This window comes from Choloepus didactylus, chromosome 6, assembly GCF_015220235.1.
Source record: "Choloepus didactylus isolate mChoDid1 chromosome 6, mChoDid1.pri, whole genome shotgun sequence".
Lineage (NCBI taxonomy): Eukaryota > Metazoa > Chordata > Mammalia > Pilosa > Megalonychidae > Choloepus > Choloepus didactylus.
The window spans coordinates 11,954,356-11,979,013 of record NC_051312.1 but is presented as its reverse complement, the minus strand read 5'-3'; the positions used below and the strand labels follow the sequence as shown (position 1 = coordinate 11,979,013).

The following is a 24,658-nucleotide window of genomic DNA, read 5'->3' as shown; positions in this document are numbered from 1 at the left end:
TTTCTTTTAGCAATGTTTTGTAGTTTTCTGTGTATAGGCCCTTTACATCCTTGTTAAGTTTATTCCTAGATACCTGACAGAAGGTTTTTTCATGGAACAGCTGTGGGCTCTGTGGAAGCAGGAGCAGGCCAGGAGCCATTTCTAATTCTAACTCAAAGAATGCTTGGGGGAGAAGATGACTCCAACTAGGGTGGTACACATCTGAACCCCCAGAGCTAAAACAAAATTAGCAAAGGATCATTTGTCACTTGTACCATAAGAAACAAATAAACTGTCCCTACTGGGGCCCTCTAATTAATCCAAAAGAGCACCTAAGGAAAATGGGTTCATTTTGATGATCCATTATACCCACTGAGAATCAGCTTTAGATGCCTGATGCACAAGATACCACCCCATGTTGCAACAATGCAAGCACATAAGGCCTTTCCTGCATTTTTTCTCTCCTTTTCGCCAATCTGACTGTCAAGGATTCAGAAATCTGGGCTAGTGAATGGGAGGTCTGCGGGGAGGAGAAGGAGCATAATACACAGGTAAGTGGAGAAATAGTCAATAATAGCCTCCCTCCAACCTCAACAACCCCCAGGCCTCCAAAGCAGGCTTGAGGTAGGAAAGCATGGATACTTCAATTCTCAAGGAAGATCTTATTATTTCATTCTTATATGTGACTTGGATATGTACATTACTATAATGAGACAATTTTGAAGGTGAAAGGACTGGAGGTTTTTAGTAGTGAGAGAAGGAATAAGACAACGTTGTCAGAGATTTCATCCAGGGGCAGAGAAATCACCACAGAGCAGGTCTGAAAACAGAGCTGAAGAGGAATACATTTCTTTTCATGATTGCACCCCATGCCTTCTGCTTATTGACCATGAGTTGTGATAAATTTTACAGGCAAAATCTTGAACAAAAATGCATGTTTTAGAAGAATACACATAGAATGACATTGCATAGAGTTAAAAAACAGGGAAAATGTTATATAATGCTATGGATGAATACAAATGTAGAAAGGTCTAAAGAACTGAAATGATAGTATACCAAATTGAGAACATAGTTCTCAGGCTGAGTGAAGCTGCTACTCCAGTGTTCAGAGAGGAGGGGCAGCATTTGGAGAGAGCAGAATGCTGCAGCAACACTTGCAAAGAATGGGGCTGCTACTCCAGCAGGACTGGAGGTCAAAGCATCCATTCACAGATAACTCTCAGGCCTTGAAATCTAATGGACTTTGTTCTGCTGGATTTCAGACTTCTTTGAGACCTGTTCTCCTTCCAACTTCTCCCTTCTGGAATGGGAATACCTACCCTATGCCTCTCCCACCATTGTATTTTGGAAGCATATAACTTGATTTCTAAGTTTCACAGATCCACAGACAGGAATCTTTCCCCAGGACAGACCACACTCGTAACTGATTTTGATGAGACTTTGAACTTAGAGCTGTTGCTAAAATGGCTTCGGGCTTTTGGGATGTTATGATGAGTTAAACATACTTTGTGTATGGGCAAAACATATCTTTTGGGGATCCAGAGAGCAGATTGTGGTAGGTTGATTTATGCACCCCAGTAAACGCGTTTCTTAATCTGCGTCCTTGTGGGTGTGAACCCATTGTAAATAGGATCTTTTGAAGGGGAAAAAAAACTTTCTTTTAGTTAAGATTTAACCAACTGAAATTAGAATAGGTCTTAATCCATATTTCTGGAGCCCTTATAAAGAGGACCTGGGAGTCACAGAAGAGAGAAAGGAGAAGACATCACCATGTGATTGGAAGCAGAGACACAAGCCAAGGAGCCCCAATTATTGCCAGCAGCCAGCACCAGAAGCTACAGACTCCGGGAGAAAGCTGAGTCTTGCTGATATCTTGATTTTGGACTTTTAGCCTCAAAACCATGAGCCAATAAATTTCCATTGTTTAAGCCAACCCATTGTGTGGCATTTTACATAGCATCCTGGCAAACTAAGACAGAGAGATTTACTTTAATTAAAATTCAAATTAAAAAGGATGAAATTTAAAGGTGAAAGTGCATGTGAAGTCTTCAACATTAGTCTCCAGTGATGAGTCTGTTAGAGTGATGGGAAAGACATAACTTTGCTGTGTATTGTTTCTGAGTGAGTCATTTTATAACATTCACACCGCACCAAACATAGCACTTCTAGATGTACACTTTTGTATCACTTCCTCTTTTATCTCAAATCTTTCCTCCCAAATGACTTTATAGTCCTTAAAATAAGATTTTCACAAGCTTTCCAATATGTTACTATTTCCTGTTAACATCAGGAGCCTACCTCGAAAAGGACAAGCAATAGATCCTTTTACACATGTTGGGTGTGTGGAACAAGGCACTCACAGGTTTGTTCTGTGCTGCGCCTAGCTCCTCTTTCATGGTGCATCTCAAAACCTTCAACAGTGACAATAAACATTTATCAGTTGACAACAAAGTACTATGTATTGTGGAGAGCACTGCACACCAACAGAGGACAGACAGAGAAGTTCCTTTCTGTCTAGTGGGAAAACTACGCATTAACCATGGAATTACAGCTACGCAAGTGGTATGAAAGGGGAAGTAGGGAGTTAAAGGCGTCTCCAGGAAATTATGCATCAACGAAGACATCAAGCACATGGAGCTAGAGAGGGTGGCTGGGCATGGACAAGGGTACGTCGTTTACAGATTCAGGTCAGAGAGGAACAAAATAAAATGTTATGTGGATTAGGGAACAGGCTTTATTTATACTAGGCAGCAGGAAAGACCAAGGAACAGAGCTTGGGTTGTCAGCTGACTGCCCTTGGTAGAAAAGCAGTTTTTCAGTTTCTGTAAAGAGAGTGATTTTGTGGTAGCTGTTATTGTGGTCCTTGGCTCATCCTCTTTCAGGGAAATCCTAGCATTCTGTGCCTCCGAGATTGAGATTCCTAGAATGAAATATGAGGAAGAAGGCTGGAGAGATCTTGATGGAGTACGTTTTATTCCCAGACTAGAGCTTTAAGAGACAGTGAATGGGGGGCTTGAAAATTCACTGGCTACATATTTGACCTTGGAAATGTAACTTACTGTCTGTGCACCTCCAATTCATTGTCATTTCAAAACGGGACGTATTGGGGGGTGGGAAACACCTATCTCACAAGGATTTTGTGAGAAATATATGAAATAAAAAATATGCAAATGAAGATATATCTAGTCTAGATTGAGCACTTATTAATTATAAATAAAAATTAGTACTATTTCTCATCCAATGTTTTACCATTGAAAAAATCTCCATGTAGCCTGATGAGAAAATGAAGGCATCCCTAACACATCACAGTGGGAACTTAAAATCAACCCAGGTGGGGTATTTGCATGACAGAAGTAAGCAAATGTTTTAATGAGGGTTTTTGTTTGTTCATTTGTGTTTGGAGTGCCTCGTGTTAAATATTCACCTGCACAGCACTGGACTTGTCCCTCGTCAGTCATTCTGATTTCCCTCTACTGAAAATTTAATCCCTGCTTACATATCGGAAGCATTTCCAATTGCCCAGGATAAACTAAAAACAACCTAGTACATCGTGCAAGGTGCTCTGTGAGCTGGCTTCTACCCAACCACCTTCTTTTCCCAAAATCTGTTCATTCATTTACAAATAATAAGTAATTAGGTATCAAGTTTGGCGTAGGCTCCAAGATTAGAATGATGACCAGGGCTGAATGCATTTAGTAGTTGAAAGATCACCACTTAAAGAACCAACACGTCAATAAAACATAGGCACGCAGAGAACATTTGGAAGATGTTTAGGACTTAGATTAGGGATACTATAAGCTGACATTTCTTTCTCTCAAAATTCAATTTTTATGTTATTTAGGTACCAAAATTTCCAAATGTTCAGTGGTTGGGAAATATCCATGAGTTTTGGTAGATGTTATCAAAACCTACAAAGGATTCAATAGGGGAATTTGCATTGGTCTTTCATGATTACCATAACACACACAACCACATAAGTGGTTGAATTTCTGAGGAGACAGCTTCTACCTAATATTTTTCTTATATGGTTTGAGCAGGAAATGATCCATAGAGATTAGTGCATGCCTGAGAAACTATGTGGAGAACATAACTCTGACTTGACTACTTGGAGCGTGACTTCTTGGGTTTGTACTGGAGCTGAATCACTTTGCAGATAAAAGATGAAGAATGAAAAAGGTGGGATACATCACACTGGAATGGGAGGTGGAAATGGAGCCGAGTAGAGGTGAGGAGAGAACACGAGGGAATCTGGACTGTACGGAGCCTGGAGCTGACAGGAAGGTAGAAGAGACCAAGACTGTGTCAAAAGATCAGCACTCACTGAAGGCAATCAGAAGAGCAGTGGGAAGAGTGACCAGATGATAAAGCAGGGACTACACTAAGGGTGGAAAAAAAGGATCTGCCAGGGACTGGTTGGAACAAGGCTGACCTAGAAAGTGAACCCAAGATAAGTTACCTAAGAAGTACTAGAGGTTGGGGGGTGGGGGTCGAGTTGGGCCCTTTCTCCCTGTTCTTCCACCGCAAGGGACTTTGAAAGGGTAGCACCCCTGGCCCGGTTAACTCAGCCGTGGGGTACTGAGATGTAGGCATGCTGACTGTCGGTGCAGGGAATGGACACATTCATTCTTGCCCACTACGTCATTCACATATTTAGCAGGGAAGATTCCGTCCCTGCTGGGAAAACCTGTGATTGATGAGTCAGTTCGGTTCTTGAATAAAGTATCAGCAAAGCTGTGGTTGCCACAGATGTAAAGCCACATCCTCTAACACAGCTTTCAGAGAAGTAAAATATAAAAATTTCAGTCTCCATCTGTGTGACCCCTGTAATGATCCCTCAGTTGTTTGGGACTTCAGCAGGAGGATGTGTTATTTCTTGGGCCTCCTAAACTCCCAGAACTGAAGTAATCAATGTATTGGCATTTGGGTAAATATAAGGTGGAACAACTTAGTACCTTGGGCATTTCAGGGAGAGCCAATCTAACGGAACTAAGTACAGGACTAAGTCCACAAATGTATCAATTCCCTAATGGTTCACAGCAGTCATGATGGCTCTGGTGGACGTGAACCTGAGAAGCAGGTGAGAGGCTTGAAAGAAAAAAGAGGGAGCCCAGTCCCAAGCTCAGACGCTTGTCCACCAGGCTGAATCTGGCACATGAGTGTGTTTTACTTGAACAGCAGAGTGGTTTTATATACAATTTTAGTTAGTTGCCAAGATTGTCAAAATCAGAAATTTGGCATCTCTCCCAATTTCTGAATCATTTGTAGATATTAAGATTAAATTAAATCATAGTGACATTGGTTACCCATTCATGCATGGGATCCATTTGCTAAACCAAATTTCAACTGCTTCTGACAAACAATGCTACCTTACTTGTGCTTGGCACTGAGATGCGTGTCAGTTGTTATTTACATTGTTAATACATTGTTCTTTCCATTGCATCTAACTTGAATGACATTATCTACTTGGCTCCTGTAGTTATTCAGTTTTCATTTCTCTGGATTAGGCCAAACTGATAAGCAAAATGCTAGTTGTGGCATTGGACCCAAGAATACTTCCTAACATGTTATGTTGTCCAAAATAATTTTATATAAATTAGTCATGTAAACAGGCAGTCTAGGATTGTCATATAACCTCTAAGATTCAAGTTTTCCTTGTCTTTAAAAAACTCATGGCAAGGTTTTCCCATCAAGCCGGAGACTTTCCAGGTACCACCGGCCATTCTCCAGTGAAGGTACCCTTTGTTGATGGACACTTTATGGCCTTAAGACTTTGTTCTAGTTTGCTAATGCTGCCTGAATGCAAAACACCAGTGATAGATTGGCTTTTATAAAAGGGGGGTTATTTGGTTACACAGTTATAGTCTTAAGGCCATGAAGTGTCCAAGGTAATACGTCAGCAATCGGGTACCTTCACTGGAGGATGGCCAATGGCGTCTGGAAAACCTCTGTTAGATGGGAAGGCACGTGGCTGGCATATGCTCCAAAGTTCTGGTTTCAAAAGGCTTTCTCCCAGGACATTCCTCTCCAGACCACAGCTCCTCTTCAAAATGTCACTCTCAGTTGCTCTTGGGGCACCTGTCCTCTCTTAGCTTCTCCAGAGCAAGAGTCTGCCCTCAATGGCCATCTTCAAACTGTCTCTCATCTGCAGCTCCTGTGCCCTCTTCAAAGTGTCCCTCTTGGCTGTAGCTCCTCTTCAAAAGTTCACTCTCAGCTGCACTGAGTTCCCTCTGTCCATCAGCTCATTTATATGGCTCCAGTGACTCAACTTAGACCCACCCCCAAATGGGCGGAGCAACACCTCCATGGAAATTATCCAATCAGAGTCATCACCCACAGCTGGGTGGGGCACATCTCCAAAGATACACTTGGAGAAATCTAATCAACACTGATAACATCTGCCCCCACAAGATTACATCAAAGATAATGGTGTTTGGGGGGACATAATACATTCAAACTGGCACAGACTGTAACTGCATAACCAAATAAACCTCCTTTTATAAAAGCCAATCCATTTCTGGTGTTTTGCATTCCAGCAGCATTAGCAAACTAGAACAGTGCCCTTGAAGCTGTTTCCAGAAATTTTTATTCTTCTTCTTGGACTGGCCAACTCCTAATCCTCTGCTTTCCCTAGAAAACAAAGGTAAATGTTTCCTCCTTGTGCTTCAATACCATTTGTGCTGGTTTGGATCTGTTAGGTACTCCAGAAAAAGACTATGTTCTTTTAATCCAATATTATGGGTGCAGAATTATTGTGGGTGGGATCTTTTGATTATGTTGTTTCCATGGAGATGTGACCCACCATATTATGGGTGGGACCTTTTGATTAGATTATCGTGGAGATGTGACCCTGACCATTCAAGGTGGGTCCTGATTAGTTTATTGGATTCCTTAAGAGAGCAGAGAGCTGACACAGGCCCAGACGTTTGGAGTTGCTAAGCTAAGAGAGAAGCCCAGAGTTTGCCCCGGAGAAGTTAAGAGAGAACCCACAGATGCTTAAGGAGAAAGCCACTGGAATCAGAAGCTGAAAACAATGCAACCTAGGAGCACAGAACCAGCAGATGCCAGCCATGCACCTTCCTAGCTGAAAGGCCTTTCCCTCAAAGAAGGTTATTTACCTCTTGATGCCTTAATTTGGACATTTTCATGGGTGCAGAACTATAAATTTGTGAACTAATAAACCCCCATTGTAAAAGTCTATCCATTTCTGGTATATTGCGTTTCCAGCAGTTTTAGCAAACCAGAACAGATTTTGGTATCAGAAGCATGGGGTGCTGCTGAGTTTGCAAATACCAAACATGTTGGAATGGCTTTTGAAATGTATACGGGGAAGATTCTGGAAGAACTGTGAGGAGCTTGATAGAAAAGGCCTAGATTGCCTTGTAGAGACAATTGACAGAAACATAGACTCTAAAGATACTTCTGATGAGGCCTTAGACAGAAATGATAAATTTGTCATTGCCAACTGGAAGAAAGGCAATCCTTGTTTTAAAGTGGCAGAGAATCTGGCAAAATTGAGTCCTGGGCTTGTATGGAAGGCAGAATTTGAAAGTGATAAGCTGGGATACTTAGCTGAAGAGATTTCCAAACTAAATGTGGGAAATGTAGCCTGGCTTCTCTTTGCAGCTTATAGTACAAGCCAGGATTGGAGATGCAGTTATCCAGGAAGGATTTGTGGAAAGTCCTATTGTCTGACAGTTTTGACCCTTGTATGCGGCATGCCAAGCCAACAACTTTTTTGTGTGTGTGAGATCTGTAGAATCAGATCCACTGCCAGTCCAGACTAAAAGGTGCAGAAAAGGGACAGATTGAAGGAAAAATTTCTTCAGAGAAGGCAGAACCACGGGAGCCAAGGTCTGAAGCCAAGAAATCTCGGGCCGGGAGAGCAGAGCAACCCATGCATGTGGAAAGGGTGAGTTTGCCCTGAAGGCAGAGGGAGGGCCTTCCACCTCAATGTTCAGGAAGAGTGTTTCCACCCCAGACCTCAGAGAAAGTGAAACACATTCCCCAGGGATTTGAGAGAGCCTGGCCACCACCCCACTGTTCTGAAGGGGTTGAGCATGTGTCCCTGAGATTGCAAAGAGTCTGGATGCCACCCAGATGATTGAGCTGGTGGGGCTGAGGACAAGGTGGCCTCCCTAATACTTGAATATGTTGGAGCAATGACCCCAGCATTTGGAGAGAACAGTGTTGCAGCAAAAGCCCTTGGAAAGGGTGGGAATCCTGCTCTCTCAAGCCCCAATGATAAAACATCATTCTATAAATTACTCTCAGACTTTGAAATCTAATGGAGTTTGCCCTGCAGGTTTTAGGAGCTGTTTAGGTCTCATGACCCCTGTTTTCTTTTCAGTTTCTCCCTAAGGAAATGGAAATGTTTATCCTATGACTGTCCCTCATTTGTATATTGGAAACTGATAACTTGTTCTAAGTTTCACAGTTTCACAGCCAGAGGGGAATTTTGCCTTAGGACAAACCATGCTGTAACTGATTTTGATAAGACTTTGTACTTATTTATTGTTACTGAAATGACTTACCTGTTTGTGATGGAATGAATATATATTGCATATGGAAAGAACATGTCTTTTTGGGGTCCAGAGGGTGGAGACTGCTGGTTTGGATCTGTTATGTATCCAAGAAAAAGACTATGTTCTTTTAATCCAATATTGTGGGTACAGACTTACTGTGAGTGGGATCTTTTGATTAGGTTGTTACCACGGAGATGTGACCCACCCAATTGTGGGTGGGACCTTTTTATTAGATTATTTCCATGGAGATGTGACCCTGCTCATCCAAGGTGGCTCTTGATTAGTTTACTAGAGTTCTTAGGAGAGCATAGAGGTGACACAGACCCAGACATTTGGTGATGCTAAGCTAAGAGAAAAGCCCCGAGTTTGCCCTGGAAAAGCTAAGTGAGAACCCACAGACACTTAAGGTGGAAGCCACTGGAATCAGAAGCTGAAAACAGTACAACCTGGGAGCAAAGGACCAGCATACACCAGCCATGTGCCTTCCCAGCTGACAGAGGTGTTCTGAATGCCATCAGCCTTTTCCTCAGAGAAGGTATCTACCTTCTGATGTCTTAATTTGGACATTTTCATGGGCTTAGAACTGTAAATTTGTGAACGCCCATTGTAAAGCTCAATCCATTTCCATTATATTGCATTTCTAGCAGCTTTAGCAAACCAGAACACCATTCTTTCTATTTCCTTATCATTGCAAACATTTGGATTCTAAATGTATCTATTAATTTATCTCTCATATTATACTGAAAGCTCCTCGAAGTCTGGGACCCTGACTTGTTCTGTTATTTATAATCTAGGACCATGCTAGTCATGGAATATTTGTTCAACAAATATGTTCTGTTTGTGCATAACATGATGAATGATTTACTAATGATCTGCAGTAACACCTGCATTCCATACCTGGGATGGAAAGAAAAAGAAAAGACTTCTATGAGACATCTACACTCAGAAATGCTCTTGGTACCTGAATAAGTAAAATGTAAACTCCACAAAACAGGGATTTGAGACAGTTTTGTCAATCCAAAACTCTGGGGCTAGAACAGAACCTTACACAGGATTAGGAACTCATTACATGTACCTTGAATGAAAAAATGCTAGATTGAATGAAGAACTAAATGAATTGTATTTTCTCTATGCTGTTTTCTGCATAGCCACTGACCCTTTATTCTATGTTCCTTATTTCCTCTGATTAAAAAAAAAAAAACCAATGTCTAGTAATCAGGAAGGCATTGGTTGGTATTGGTTACCTTCCCCAACATGGCTAGAGTGAGACCAATGACAATCTATAGTTGTGATAACCCAGTGTTCCCTGCCTGTGTTGTGGCAAAATATTTGTATGTAACTGTTGGCAACAGCAGAATATGTTTTTCCAGTGTAGTCCCAAACAACGCTGATGCCCACTGAGAAACAGGACAGTGATGTAAGAGGATCCAGAACCAGGCTTGCAATTAAAGCCCAGACTAGTGAACATGTCAGGCTAGTCTTCCCTAACTCCATAACCAGCTCCCTCTCCTGCTCACCTCCATGGTGAGGATCTCTTCAGCATTCTTCATTCCATTCCTATGTGCAGCTTGCCGAAGTTCCTTCTAAGCCCTCATCTGGTTTGTTGGCAATAATCAGCCACCGAGCAGACTCCATCAGCCACCTGATCAAAGAGGAAACACAGCTTCAGTCAACTCTCACTTGCTATTTTGCCACATAACCTATGACCTGAGATGCATATGCTTTGTATTGGGGAACTGACATTCTTGTTTTCATATCCAAAACAAACAATGATGAAGAAAATGTGAGAATGGCATCACCATGTAGCAAGCCGTCATGGCTAGGAATCAGGCTTTGGAGTTGGGATTGGATCCTGCTCTTAGGGACAGATTTTCCATGAAGCCAGTGAAGCTTGAGTTAGAGGAGCCCTTCCCTAGGTTAGGGGAAGGAAACCAAAGCTCTGGTGTCAAAACCAGCCCACAGAACTGTTTTTGTAAATGCAATTTTATTGAAAAACTCTCATTTCCATGAATTTATGAATTATCTGTAGCTTCCTTTGCACTAGGGTGGCAGAGTTGAGAAGGAAAATATGGCCTAAAGAGCCTCAAAGATTTACTAGGTAGCCCTTTATGGAAAATATTAGCAGACACATACCCCTTGACCTAGAGATATCTTCTTTGTTATTATAAAATAATGTCAAGTGCATCTACTTTCATAACACAGCAAAGTCCCAACATCCCAGGCAGAGGGTCATTTCTACCCCCACTTCTGCTTCTCATATAACACAGAGCACAGATGGGGCCATGGTTCTAGGTCCAGGCCAGGGATCAAGTTGAACCCATGTGAACCGAGTCCCAAATTTATTCCCACAAAGGGGCCTTTTGACAACTTCTCTAACAACAAAAAATTACAAAAGGGGGACTTTTTGAGATAAATAATAAAAGTAAGCTCATACCATGAGGACAGAAAGAAGACGAAAAAGGGCACAGATACTACCAGATGGGGTGTACGCCAATCTCGAATGGCAAAAGCCGGGCCTCCAAGGAGTATTTGGCCAAAACTCATGGCACAGGTTACCAGTGTCACTACTGTGCTTTTGAACTGGGGCGTTGTCCACTCTGCCACTGAACAAAAACACAAATGAGATTTTACTTCAGAAGAATGTGGACATTCAGGTTCAAACTCAAGTTTGGAGAATGCAGATGATCAAAAGTCCTGACTTACTGAGCATTCCAGTATTTAACAAGATGGTCATGGTAGAAAACCCAGCCAAGATGCGCAGTGAGCAGTAAATGGGGAAGGTGGGAGCAAAGACCACCCAGGTGTCGGCGATGGCTAGCTGGAGGTAACACAGTCTGAACATCAGCTTCTGACCAAACCTGAGAAACAGAGAGCCACGACGGATTACAAGAACAGTAATGACCTATAGTTAAACTCAGCATAAAGGAGGTACACTTGGAAATTTAAAGCATGTTTTAACAGGTGAAATTTGCAGTTGAAACCTTGAGGAATCAACAGATAAATAAATAAAAATCTCACAAATAACCCTTCCTGTTTGTAGATGGAGACGGATAATATCAAGCTTCTTTACCAACATTTCATCCAGTGGTTCCTAAGGTCAAGTGAAACCTTATAGGATAGGAAAGGCTGCAATATTGGAAACTGAGACATGTAATAAGTGTCCACTGTAGTAACACATACATAAGGATACTGAGGGTCTGTATAGTACGAGGAACACAAGGGTTCTAAATCTGTTCTTGGGTCTCTAGGAGCATGCAGAACAAGGATGAACCGATGTGAAAGGAACATCAATTGCATCATATTGGCTGAAGAGCTGCATAAGAGCCTCTTTCTGCTGTGTCTGAGTTGTTAGGCTTTGGGAAATGTTCTTCACCTAGAACAGGATTCAAGAAAACCATGAAAGAGACACAGAAAAATGATAGAAAGTTCTCAGCATCGAGAAGTAGGTGTGATGGAGAATGAAGGGACAGAGAAAGGAAAGATAGGTAAATTGAAAAAAAAATACTGTATTTCATGGGTATCTGGTCATGGGGGCCTTTTTGGAGACAACTTGAATAAAATGGCATATGAATATTCTATATGATCAGTAATATTAACAAACGGACAAAGATTGGGATTGGGCAATAGCTCTGTAATGCTTACTACTTTCACATCATATTTAAATTACATGACTACTAAATCTCTTATATTGTGAATATTTATCACAGGAATACACTATTTCTAAAGTTTTATTTGAATTAAAAATGTAAGAGACTCTTCATAAAGAAGAGATGATTAGTGAAATCACATTGTAATTATTGGAAACCCTGTTCAGTCAAAACAAAAAGCATATGTCATAAACTCTTATGGGAAAAGGTCACATATGAAAATGTTAGGTTCAGTGATAGTTGGGGTTGGCAAGCCCTTGGTGGCATTTGGTTTTCCATCCTCAAAAGACACTATAGGAACACTGTGATCGAGTACCATTGCCAAGCACTATATAGCAATTAGGAAAAGGGACTAGACTAGATTTAAACACAGGAATGGGCATGTATGTATCTCAGAAATGTAGTGATGTGTGTACTAAAGTTAGAAACAGAATGAGACAACACAATGCCATGTATATAAATTAAACATTTTTGTAAATCAATATATATTTCTCAGTTTAAAAAAAAAAACAAACACCTATCAGTTTAAAAATACATAGTTAATATGTTAGGCTGGTTCCTGTATTGGGAGGAGAGTAGTGGGAGTGGAGAATGGAGAAAAAGGGAAACAGATATATTCATACATACATACCCACAAACATAACTATGTGCACACATGAAAGAACTTGTTGCCAAACTAGTGAGGATACCGTAAGAGACAAAGAGTATGATAAGGTCCAAAATGAGAAATTTGCATTATACAAAAGAATAAAACCACTGTTTCGTTAATTGTTAAATGTTGCACATACTGGTTAGATGTCCAACATTACTTTTATTTTTTTATTTGGACATAGAGGAAAAATGCACATGCTAACCTTTCAGTTAGGTTGGGTCCATGCAACTGGGTTCTAGATTCTGATCAATGGAATACAGACAGAAATGATTTAGTCCACTTCCAGGCCTGTCCACATAAGATCAACTGCTGTCCTCTCCATACTTTCTGACAACGTGGCTGGAAACAAACAACTCACAGATATGAAATAATTTTATATAAGGAAACCAGAATCAAAGGAACTGGTTTCCTTAGCCACTGCCTAGAGGATGAATCTCCAGATGGCCACCTGACCCAAACAAAACTATGACATCAGTGAGAATCTATCTTTCGTTATGATTCTGAGGTTGTTACTGCAACTAGCTGTTTTGTCTAATACAGTAGTACTGTGATCACAACAGTGTTTGTTGAAGATAACTAGAGAAATCTTGTGTGCATTTTTTCATGTTACCAAATTTACTTTTTAATAATTTATTTTAAAAGGTCATTTATATCAGAAGAGGCTATAAAATTATATATAACAAAATTTTATTTATAGCATATATTGATGATATACACAAATACCTGAAAAAAGTTAATGTTAGCTACCTCTTGAGTGGATTTAAGACCAACTTTTTATTTAAAAATTTTTCAAACATGAAAGAAAGTTTAAATGAGTAATGTAATGAACATCCATATATGTTAATCAGATTAAACACCATCTAATATTTTGCTGTGTTTGCTTTATTTCATTCTACACATGCTATTTAGTTGAACCATTTGAAAGGAAGTTACAGAGACAACCTCACATCACTCCAAAATTGTTTAGCACACATGTAATAAGAGTAATGATAATTTCATACAATATTACAATTCTATCATAGCAACTAAGATAATTAACAATAATCTGATAAAAACATCTTAAAATCGCCTCATTTGTCCCCTTAGATGTCTTTTCTAGCTGTTTTTTTTTTCTTAATCCATAATCCAATTAGGGTTTCCATATTGCATTTGTATGTTATGCTTTATTTAGTTTTAAACATAATTTTATTAATAGTCACACGTCCAAAGTATACAATCAATAGTTCACAATATCAACACATATTTGTGTATTTATAACCATGATCATTTTTAGAACATTTGCATTGCTCCAGAAAAAGAAATAGAAAGAAAAAAGAAGACCCTAAACATCCCATATCCCCTATCCCTCCCTCTTGTTTATCACTAGTATTGCACTTCACCCAATTTTAAGATTTACAATAGAGATAGGTTAACTAAGACAGTGTAATAGAAGTATTGTCAGAGATAGATACATAGATCAGTGGAATAGAACAAAACATCCATAAATAGACCCATACAATTACACGCAACTGATTTTTTTGTTTTTTTCTATATAGTTATACAATCATTGTCAAAGACCAAGGTTACTAAACTGGATTACAGTTCAACAACCTCAGGGATTCCCTCTCATTTGATCTTTCTCTTAATCCTCAGGAATTATCTGGCAAATGATTACTTTAACCTTTTCATGCAGGAAAAGGGGTGCAGGGATGATGCTGGTTTATGTGCCTTGAGAACCTAGCACATATGAATTTCAGAATTTACATGCTATAATACCAAGGAGAAAAAAAAAGAAACCTTTCAGAACAAAAACATGATAAAAGCCCAGAACAATGCAAGGTATTTCAATTCCACATTTCCCAACATACTGTTAATAACTGCGACTTAAAAAGCTGCCCTTCGAAACCACACCGTAGCGAAAAACCACTCAGACAGCCTTCTTTCCCTCTCCCAAAAAGAAAAAAAAAAAGAACGACCATCAACGGCAGTAAACAATTGTAAAGAAACAACGTTTACAACCAACTCTACACTCAAAAAAAGAACACTACACCTCTTTCTCATGGTTTTTGGTATTCTACACAAAGAAACTTCTCTTCAATAAAAAAACCTGTAGAAATAATTTTTGAAAGTATAGTCTTGACTTGCCTCTCCGCCTCCCCTGGGTCCCCGGGCGCCGCGCACACTACACCCATGGCGATCCAGTTTGCGCATTTCGACCCGGAAAAAAGACAGCAACAGGTTCTAGAATACAATCTTCTCTGTTCTTATCATTTAACGACGTGTGTTTAACTTTTAAGTGAAAATGTACAAAATTAAAAAAAAAATTTAGGCAGCTGCTTTAAATTAGCATAACACTGAAAGAGAGCCAATCACAACCCGCATCATTAAGCCGCCGTTCGGGGAAAACCGCCTCGCCTGGGAAAGCTCAAGGCCGGGGGCGGGGCTCTGCCTTTCTCTGCGACGTAGAATCGGGCGAGATGGGTGATCAGTAAATCTTGGCAGTTGCACGCCCCAGACGGACCGAGAGTTTAACTAACTAACTAACTAACTTACTCCTTGCTTGCTTGCTTCCTTCATTCCTCCCTCCCTTCCTCTATCCCTCACTTCCTCTCTCCCTTCCTTCCCTTTGTCAAAAATTAAAAGAAAAAAAAATTTCAAACAAAATAAAACAAAAAGGAATAAGAAAAACGAATAATCTAAAATAACTACATTGATTCCAACATGTTCCTACCATACCCGAAAAAAATTAACAAACCAGTCATTCTTGGGCATTCCCATATCATTAAGATTACCCTCAATATCTTAATCTTAATCTTATCTTAATCTGCTTTCACTAGTTGTTGTCTATCTCTAGGCCCCTTACATTCTACAATATAATACATTTATTTTACATTTTTCACAGAGTTCACATTAGTGGTAACATACAATATTTCTCCTCTTGTGTCTGGCTTATTTCATTCAGCATTATGTCTTCAAGGTTCATCCATGTTGTCATATGTTTCACGACCCCGTTCCTTCTTACTACTGCGTAGTATTCCATTGCATGTATATACATATTTGTTTATCCAATCATCTGTTGAAGGACCTTTGGATTGTTTCCAATTGTGACTAATGCCACTATGAACATCGCTGCACAAATATCTGTTCTTGTCACTGCTTTCAAATCTTCTGGGTATATACCGAGAAGTGAAATTGCTGGATCGTAGGGTAACTCAATATCTAGTTTTCTGAGGAACCGCCAAACTGTCCTCCAGAGTGGCTGCACCATTATACATTCCCACCAGTGATGAATAAGAGTTCCAATGTCTCCACATCCTCTCCAGCATTTGTAAATTCCTGTTTGTTTAATGGCAGCCATTATAATTGATGTGAGATGATATCTCATTGTGGTCTTGATTTGCATCTCCATAATAGCTAGTGAAGATGAACATTTTTTCATGTGTTTTTTAGCCATTTGTATTTTTTCTTTGGAATACTATTGTCACTGAGTTGTAGGATTTCATTATATGTACAAGATATCAATCTTTTATCAGATACATTGTTTCCAAATATTTTTTCCCATTGAGTTGGCTGCCCTTTCACCTTTTTGACAAATTCTTTTGACTTACAGAAGCTTTTAATTTTGAGGAGTTACCATTTATCTATTTTTTCTTTTGCTGCTTGTGCTTTGCGTGTTAAGGTCTAAGAAGCCACCTCCTAATACAAGGTCTTGAAGAAGTTTCCCTACACTATCTTCTAGGAGTTTTATGATACTGTCTCTTGCATTGAAGTCTTTGATCCACTTTGAGTTAATTTTTTTTTTTTTAATCATCATTTTATTGAGATATATTCACATACCACGCAGTCATACAAAACAAATTGTACTTTCGATTGTTTACAGTACCATTACATAGTTGTACATTCATCACCTAAATCAATCCCTGACACCTTCATTAGCGCACACACAAAAATAACAAGAATAATAATTAGAGTGAAAAAGAGCAATTGAAGTAAAAAAGAACACTAGGTATCTTTGTCTGTTTGTTTGCTTCCCCTACTTTTCTACACATCCATCCATAAACTAGACAAAGTGGAGTTTGGTCCTTATGGCATTCCCAATCCCACTGTCACCCCTCATAAGCTACATTTTTATACAACTGTCTTCGAGATTCATGGGTTCTGGGTTGTAGTTTAATAGTTTCAGGTATCCACCACCAGCTACCCCAATTCTTTAGAACCTAAAAAAGGTTGTCTAAAGTGTGCGTAAGAGTGCCCACCAGAGTGATCTCTCGGCTCGTTTTGGAATCTCTCTGCCACTGAAGCCCACTTCACCTCCTTTCACATCCCCCCTCCGGCCAAGAAGATGTTCTCCATCCCACGATGCCGGGCCCACACTCCTCCCCGGGAGTCACACTCCATGTTGCCAGGGAGATTCACTTCCCTGGGTGTCTGATCCCACGCAGGGGGGAGGGCAGCGATCCCACCTTTCAAGCTGGCCCAGCCAGAGAGAGAGGGCCACACCCGAGCAACAAAGAGGCACCCAGGAGGAGACTCTCAGGCACAAATACAGGGAGGCCTAGCGTCTCCTTTGCAGCAACCGTCTTCCCAAGGGCAAAACTTATGGTAGAGGGCTCAACCCATCAAACCACCAGTCCCCTATGTCTGTGGTCATGTTAGCAACCATGGAGGTGGGGTAGGCGAATACCCCTGCATTCTCCACAGGCTCCTCAAGGGGGCACTACATCTTTTTTTTTTTTTTCCTTGTTTGTCTTTTTTCTTTCTTTTTTTTTTTTTTTTTTTAACTTTCCCTTCTTTTTTCAAATCAACTGTATGAAAAAAAAAAGTTAAAAAGAAAACCAACATACAATAAAAAAACATTTCAAAGAGACCATAGCAAGGGAGTAAGAAAAAGACAACTAACCTAAGATAACTGCTTAACTTCCAACATGTTCCTACTTTACCCCAAGAAAGTTACATAATATAGCAACATTTCAGTGAACTTGTTCCTACTACATCCATCAGAAATTAACAGACCATAGTCATTTCTGGGCATCCCCAGAACGTTAAATAGCTTATCTGTTCTTCTTGGATTATTGTTCCCCCTTCCTCAATTGCTCTCTACTGCTAGTTCCCCTACATTCTACATTATAAACCATTTGTTTACATTTTTCAAAGTTCACATTAGTGGTAGCATATAATATTTCTCTTTTTGTGCCTGGCTTATTTCGCTCAGCATTATGTCTTCAAGGTTCATCCATGTTGTCATATGTTTCACCAGATCGTTCCTTCTTACTGCCGCGTAGTATTCCATCGTGTGTATATACCACATTTTATTTATCCACTCATCTGTTGAAGGACATTTGGGTTGTTTCCATCTCTTGGCAATTGTGAATAATGCTGCTATGAACATTGGCGTGCAGATATCTGTTCGTGTCACTGCTTTCCGATCTTCCGGGTATATACCGAGAAGTGCAATCGCTGGATCGAATGGTAGCTCTATATCTAGTTTTCTAAGGAACTGCCAGACTGACTTCCAGAGTGGCTGAACCATTATACAGTCCCACCAACAATGAATAAGAGTTCCAATTTCTCCACATCCCCTCCAGCATTTGTAGTTTCCTGTTTGTTTAATGGCAGCCATTCTAACCGGTGTTAGATGGTATCTCATTGTGGTCTTAATTTGCATCTCTCTAATAGCTAGTGAAGCTGAACATTTTTTCATGTGTTTCTTGGCCATTTGTATTTCCTCTTCAGAGAACTGTCTTTTCATATCTTTTGCCCATTTTATAATTGGGCTGTCTGTACTATTGTCATTGAGTTGTAGGATTTCTTTGTATATGCAAGATATCAGTCTTTTGTCAGATACATGGTTTCCAAAAATTTTTTCCCATTGAGTTGGCTGCCTCTTTACCTTTTTGAGAAATTCCTTTGAGGTGCAGAAACTTCTAAGCTTGAGGAGTTCCCATTTATCTATTTTCTCTTTTGTTGCTTGTGCTTTGGGTGTAAAGTCTAGGAAGTGGCCTCCTAATACAAGGTCTTGAAGATGTTTTCCTACATTATCTTCTAGGAGTTTTATGGTACTTTCTTTTATATTGAGATCTTTGGTCCATTTTGAGTTAATTTTTGTGTAGGGGGTGAGGTAGGGGTCCTCTTTCATTCTTTTGGATATGGATATCCAACTCTCCCAGCCCCATTTGTTGAAAAGACCATTATGGCTCAGTTCGGTGACTTTGGGGGCCTTATCAAAGATCAGTCGGCCATAAATCTGAGGGTCTATCTCTGAATTCTCAATTCGATTCCATTGATCTATATGTCTATCTTTGTGCCAGTACCATGCTGTTTTGGCAACTATGGCTTTATAATAAGCTTCAAAGTCAGGGAGTGTAAGTCCTCCCACTTCGTTTTTCTTTTTTAGAGTGTCTTTAGCAATTCGAGGCATCTTCCCTTTCCAAATAAATTTGATAACTAGCTTTTCCAAGTCTGCAAAGTAGGTTGTTGGAATTTTGATTGGGATTGCATTGAATCTGTAGATGAGTTTGGGTAGAATTGACATCTTAATGACATTTAGCCTTCCTATCCATGAACATGGAATATTTTTCCATCTTTTAAGGTCCCCTTCTATTTCTTTTAGTAGAGTTATGTAGTTTTCTTTGTATAGGTCTTTTACATCTTTGGTTAAGTTTATTCCTAGGTACTTGATTTTTTTAGTTGCTATTGAAAATGGTATCTTTTTCTTGAGTGTCTCTTCAGTTTGTTCATTTCTAGCATATAGAAACATTACTGACTTATGTGCATTAATCTTGTATCCCGCTACTTTGCTAAATTTGTTTATTAGCTCTAGTAGGTGTATCGTCGATTTCTCAGGGTTTTCTAGATACAAGATCATATCATCTGCAAACAATGACAGTTTTACTTCTTCTTTTCCAATTTGGATGCCTTTTATTTCTTTGTCTTGCCGGATTGCCCTGGCTAGCACTTCCAGCACAATGTTGAATAACAGTGGTGACAGCGGGCATCCTTGTCTTGTTCCTGATCTTAGAGGGAAGGCTTTCAGTCTCTCACCATTGAGTACTATGCTGGCTGTGGGTTTTTCATATATGCTCTTTATCATGTTGAGGAAGTTTCCTTCAATTCCTACCTTTTGAAGTGTTTTTATCAAAAAGGGATGTTGGATTTTGTCAAATGCTTTTTCAGCATCTATTGAGATGATCAATTGATTTTTCCCTTTTGAGTTTTTAATGTGTTGTAATACATTGATTGTTTTTCTTATGTTGAACCATCCTTGCATGCCTGGAATGAACCCCACTTGGTCATGGTGTATGATTTTTTTAATGTGTCTTTGGATTCGATTTGCAAGTATTTTGTTGAGGATTTTTGCATCTATATTCATTAGGGAGATTGGCCGGTAGTTTTCCTTTTTTGTAGCATCTTTGCCTGGTTTTGGTATTAGATTGATGTTAGCTTCATAAAATGAGTTAGGTAGTGTTCCATTTTTTTCAATGTTTTGAAAGAGTTTGAGTAAGATTGGTATCAGTTCTTTCTGGAAAGTTTGGTAGAATTCCCCTGTGAAGCCATCTGGCCCTGGGCATTTATTTGTGGGAAGATTTTTGATGACTGATTGGATCTCTTTGCTTGTGATGGGTTGGTTGAGGTCTTCTATTTCTTCTCTGGTCAGTCTAGGTTGTTCATATGTTTCCAGGAAATTGTCCATTTCTTCTACATTGTCCAGTTTGTTGCCATACAGTTGTTGATAATATCCTCTTATAATTTTTTTAATTTCTTCAGGATCTGCAGTTATGTCACCTTTTTCATTCATTATTTTGTTTATATGGGTCTTCTCTCTTTTTGATTTTGTCAGTCTAGCTAGGGGCTTGTCAATCTTGTTGATCTTCTCAAAGAACCAACTTTTGGTGATATTTATCCTTTCTATTGTTTTTTTGTTCTCTATGTCATTTATTTCTGCTTTAATCCTTGTTATTTCTTTTCTTGTACTTGGTTTAGGATTGGTTTGCTGTTCATTTTCTAGCTTCTTCAGTTGATCCATTAGTTCTTTGATTTTGGCTCTTTCTTCCTTTTTAATATATGCGTTTAGTGCTATAAATTTCCCCCTTAGCACTGCTTTTGCTGCATCCCATAGGTTTTGGTATGTTGTGTTCTCATTTTCATTCGTCTCTATATATTTAGCAATTTCTCTTGCTATTTCTTCTTTAACCCACTGATTGTTTAGGAGTGTGTTGTTTAACCTCCAGGTATTTGTGAATTTTCTAAGTCTCTGATGGTTATTGACTTCTAATTGTATTCCATTGTGGTCAGAGAATGTGCTTTGAATAATTTCAATCTTTTTAAATTTATTGAGGCTTGTTTTATGTCCCAGCATATGATCTATTCTGGAGAAAGTTCCGTGAGCACTAGAAAAGTATGTGTATCCTGGTGATTTGGGATGTAATGTCCTGTAGATGTCTGTTAAATCTAATTCATTTATCAGATTGTTTAGGTTTTCAATTTCCTTATTGGTCTTCTGTCTGGTTGATCTATCTATAGGAGAGAGTGATGTGTTGAAGTCTCCCACAATTATTGTGGAAACATCAATTGCTTCCTTTAGTTTTGCCAATGTTTCTCTCATGTATTTTGTGGCACCTTGATTGGGTGCATAGACATTTACGATTGTTATTTCTTCTTGCTGAATTGCCCCTTTTATTAGTATGTAGTGGCCTTCTTTGTCTCTCAAAACCTCCCTGCATTTGAAGTCTATTTTATCTGAGATTAATATTGCTACACCTGCTTTCTTTTGGCTGTAGCTTGCATGAAATATTTTTTTCCATCCTTTCACTTTCAGTTTCTTTGTGTCCCTGTGTCTAAGATGAGTCTCTTGTATGCAACATATTGATGGTTCATTTTTTTTTGATCCATTCTGCGAATCTATATCTTTTAATTGGGGAGTTTAATCCATTTACATTCAACGTTAAAACCGTGAAGGCATTTCTTGAATCGGCCATCTTATCCTTTGGATTATGTTTGCCATATTTTTCCCTCTCTCTATTAATATCCTTTATTGTACCCATACCGAATCTCTTTAGTACTGAACCTTTCTCCAAGTCTCTCTGTCCTGTCTTTGTTTCTCTGTCTGTAGGGCTCCCTTTAGTATCTCCAGTAGGGCAGGTCTCTTGTTAGCAAATTCTCTCAGCATTTCTTTGTCTGTGAAAAATTTAAGCTCTCCCTCAAATTTGAAGGAGAGCTTTGCTGGATAAAGTATTCTTGGCTGGAAATTCCTCTCACTCAGAATTTTAAATATATCGTGCCACTGCCTTCTCGCCTCCATGGTGGCTGCTGAGTAGTCACTACTTAGTCTTATGCTGTTTCCTTTGTATGTGGTGAATTGCTTTTCTCTTGCTGCTTTCAGAACTTGCTCCTTCTCTTCTATGTTTGACAGTGTGATCAGTATATGTCTCGGAGTGGGTTTTTTTGGATTTATTCTATTTGGAGTTCGCTGAGCATTTATGATTTGTGTATTTATGTTGTTTAGAAGATTTGGGAAGTTTTCCCCAACAATTTCTTTGAATACTCTTCCTAGACCTTTACCCTTTTCTTCCCCTTCTGGGACACCAATGAGTCTTATATTCGGACGTTTCATATTATCTATCATATCCCTGAGGTCCATTTCGAGTTTTTCAATTTTTTTCCCCATTCTTTCTTTTATGCTTTCATTTTCCATTCTGTCATCTTCCAGGTCACTGATTCGTTGTTCAACTTCCTCTAGTCTTGTACTATGAGTGTCCAGAATCTTTTTAATTTGGTCAACAGTTTCTTTAATTTCCATAAGATCATCCATTTTTTTATTTAGTCTTGCAATGTCTTCTTTATGCTCTTCTAGGGTCTTCTTGATTTCCTTCATATCCCGTACTATGGACTCATTGTTCATCTTTAGTTCTTTGAGTAGCTGCTCTAGGTGTGTCTCTTCTGGTCTTTTGATTTGGGTGCTTGGGCTTGGGTTATCCATATCGTCTGGTTTTTTCATATGCTTTATAATTTTCTGTTGTTTTTGGCCTCGTGGCATTTGCTGAACTTGATAGGGTTCTTTTAGGGTTTGTAGACCAGTTGAAGTCCTTATCTCTAATTTATCAGATCTACAGCTTCGTGGAGTACACTTTCTCTAACTAACCAGCAGGTGGCGTCCACGAGCCACCTGTTCTCCACAAGCCAGATCTCCCCTGCTTAGCCTTTTTGGTGAGTGGGGGAGTGAGTCTTGTGGGGCCCAATTGGTGTACCAAGCTTGCGTGTGTAGTTGGTGTTGCCTGCCCTGTATGTGGGGCGTGTTTCTGGGCAGTCGGGGAGGGGGGGTGGCCCTAACAATCAAATCTCCCTGATGATCCTAGAGTTTTAAAGCTACTGCAATAGTCTAATCCTTCAGTTCAGTCCTGCCACAGTTTGTCTCTGCCACTGACCCACAAGTCTTTGGTATTGGCGTATGGCTCCTGAGACTTGCAAGTGGGCCCCTCTTCCAGGCTGTGCACCCCGGGTCCTCTGTTGAGGGATGACTGTGCTATGTCACAGGTGAGTGCCGTCCCCCCAGGGCAGTTCTGGGCTGCTGGGCTGTGTTGGGAGGCTCCCAGTCTGCTCAAATGATGGCTGAATGGGGCTCTGTTAATTCACACTGCTCCCCCTTCCCAGCTCTGGGACATTCAGCTGAGGTTGCAGGGAAGGCTAATGTCCACGCCCAGTTTTGTGGTGTGTGCCTGTTATTTGAAGCACTTCCGTCACACTGGGTTGTCTGGGGCAGCTCTGGGCTATGGGGCTGGCGATGGGCAGGAGTGTTTCCTGTCCACCAGGATGGTGGCTGTGAGCGGACACCCCCCTTTTCTTGGGAAGTTGTGTTGTTTAGTGAATTTTCTCAGCCACTGGATTATTGCCTTTTGTCTCAGAGCTCTCTTAGTTCTGCTCTTGACTTGACGTGCCCAAATTTCAATTCTTTGAAGCTTTCTGTATTGAGCTTCTTAGAGTAATTGTTTTAGAAAAAGCAAAAAGGATTTAAAAAAAAAAAAAAAAAAAAACGGCCCTCCACAGAGATCTAATGGGTTATTGAAATGCTAATAGACAAAGCAACCAGGGCCATTAAGGAAAGGTGCACAGGGCAGAGAGATCAGCCTTGCTTCGGGATTTGCATATGCGCCTCAAGGCCTGATCTCCGCCCTTCCCCTTTCTGTGTTCACCAGAACTCCAAAAATCCTCTGCTTTTATTTTGGAGTTTTTCGTGTTGTTTTTTTTCTATGCCTGTCTCCTCTCTGCTGGGCTGGCTGCTCTCAGAGTCTCTGGTGTCTGGTCTCAGTCTATCTATGGTTGGAGTTTGAATCAGTAGAATGAGTTTCCGATAAGAGCAGCCACTGCAATTCTCCCTTCTCCTTCCTGGAGCTGACAGCCCCTCCTCCCCCGGGACTGAGCCTGGCAGGGAGGGGCGCAGGTCCCCTGGCCGCAAAAACTTACAGATTTCGCTGATCTCAGCAGTTCCACGTTTTCATGAGTGTTGTATGAAGTATGCCCAAAGACAGATTGCTCTGTGGTGTCCAGTCCACGCAGTTCCTGGCTTTTTACCTACTTTCCTGGAGGAGTAACTAAAACATACAGCTCACCAGTCTGCCATCTTGCCCCGCCGAGTTAATTTTTGTATAGGGTGTGAGGTAGGGGTCCTCTTTCTTTTTTTTTTTTATTATTTTTAAGATTTATTCACATATACACTCATTCAAAGTATATAATCTATTGATCACATTATCATCATATAGTTGTTCATTCATCACCCTGATCTATTTTTTTTAAACATTTTCCTTGTACCAGAAAAAGTGAAAGCAAGAATAAAAAAAACAAGTAAAAACAGAACACCCAAATTGTACCCCTCCCCATTCTTCCTT

General features: G+C 40.0%; 1 non-coding gene and 1 pseudogene across 1 annotated transcript; both read right to left on the bottom strand.

Moving 5' to 3' along the window:
• Positions 1-2,781: 2,781 nt before the first annotated feature.
• LOC119537439 overlaps positions 2,782-24,658 on the bottom strand; it is a 36,742-nt pseudogene continuing 14,865 nt past the window's right edge.
• On the bottom strand, positions 14,702-14,917 carry LOC119538933. Its single transcript, XR_005217715.1, has one exon. It is a non-coding gene; the product is annotated as a small nucleolar RNA U3 (small nucleolar RNA).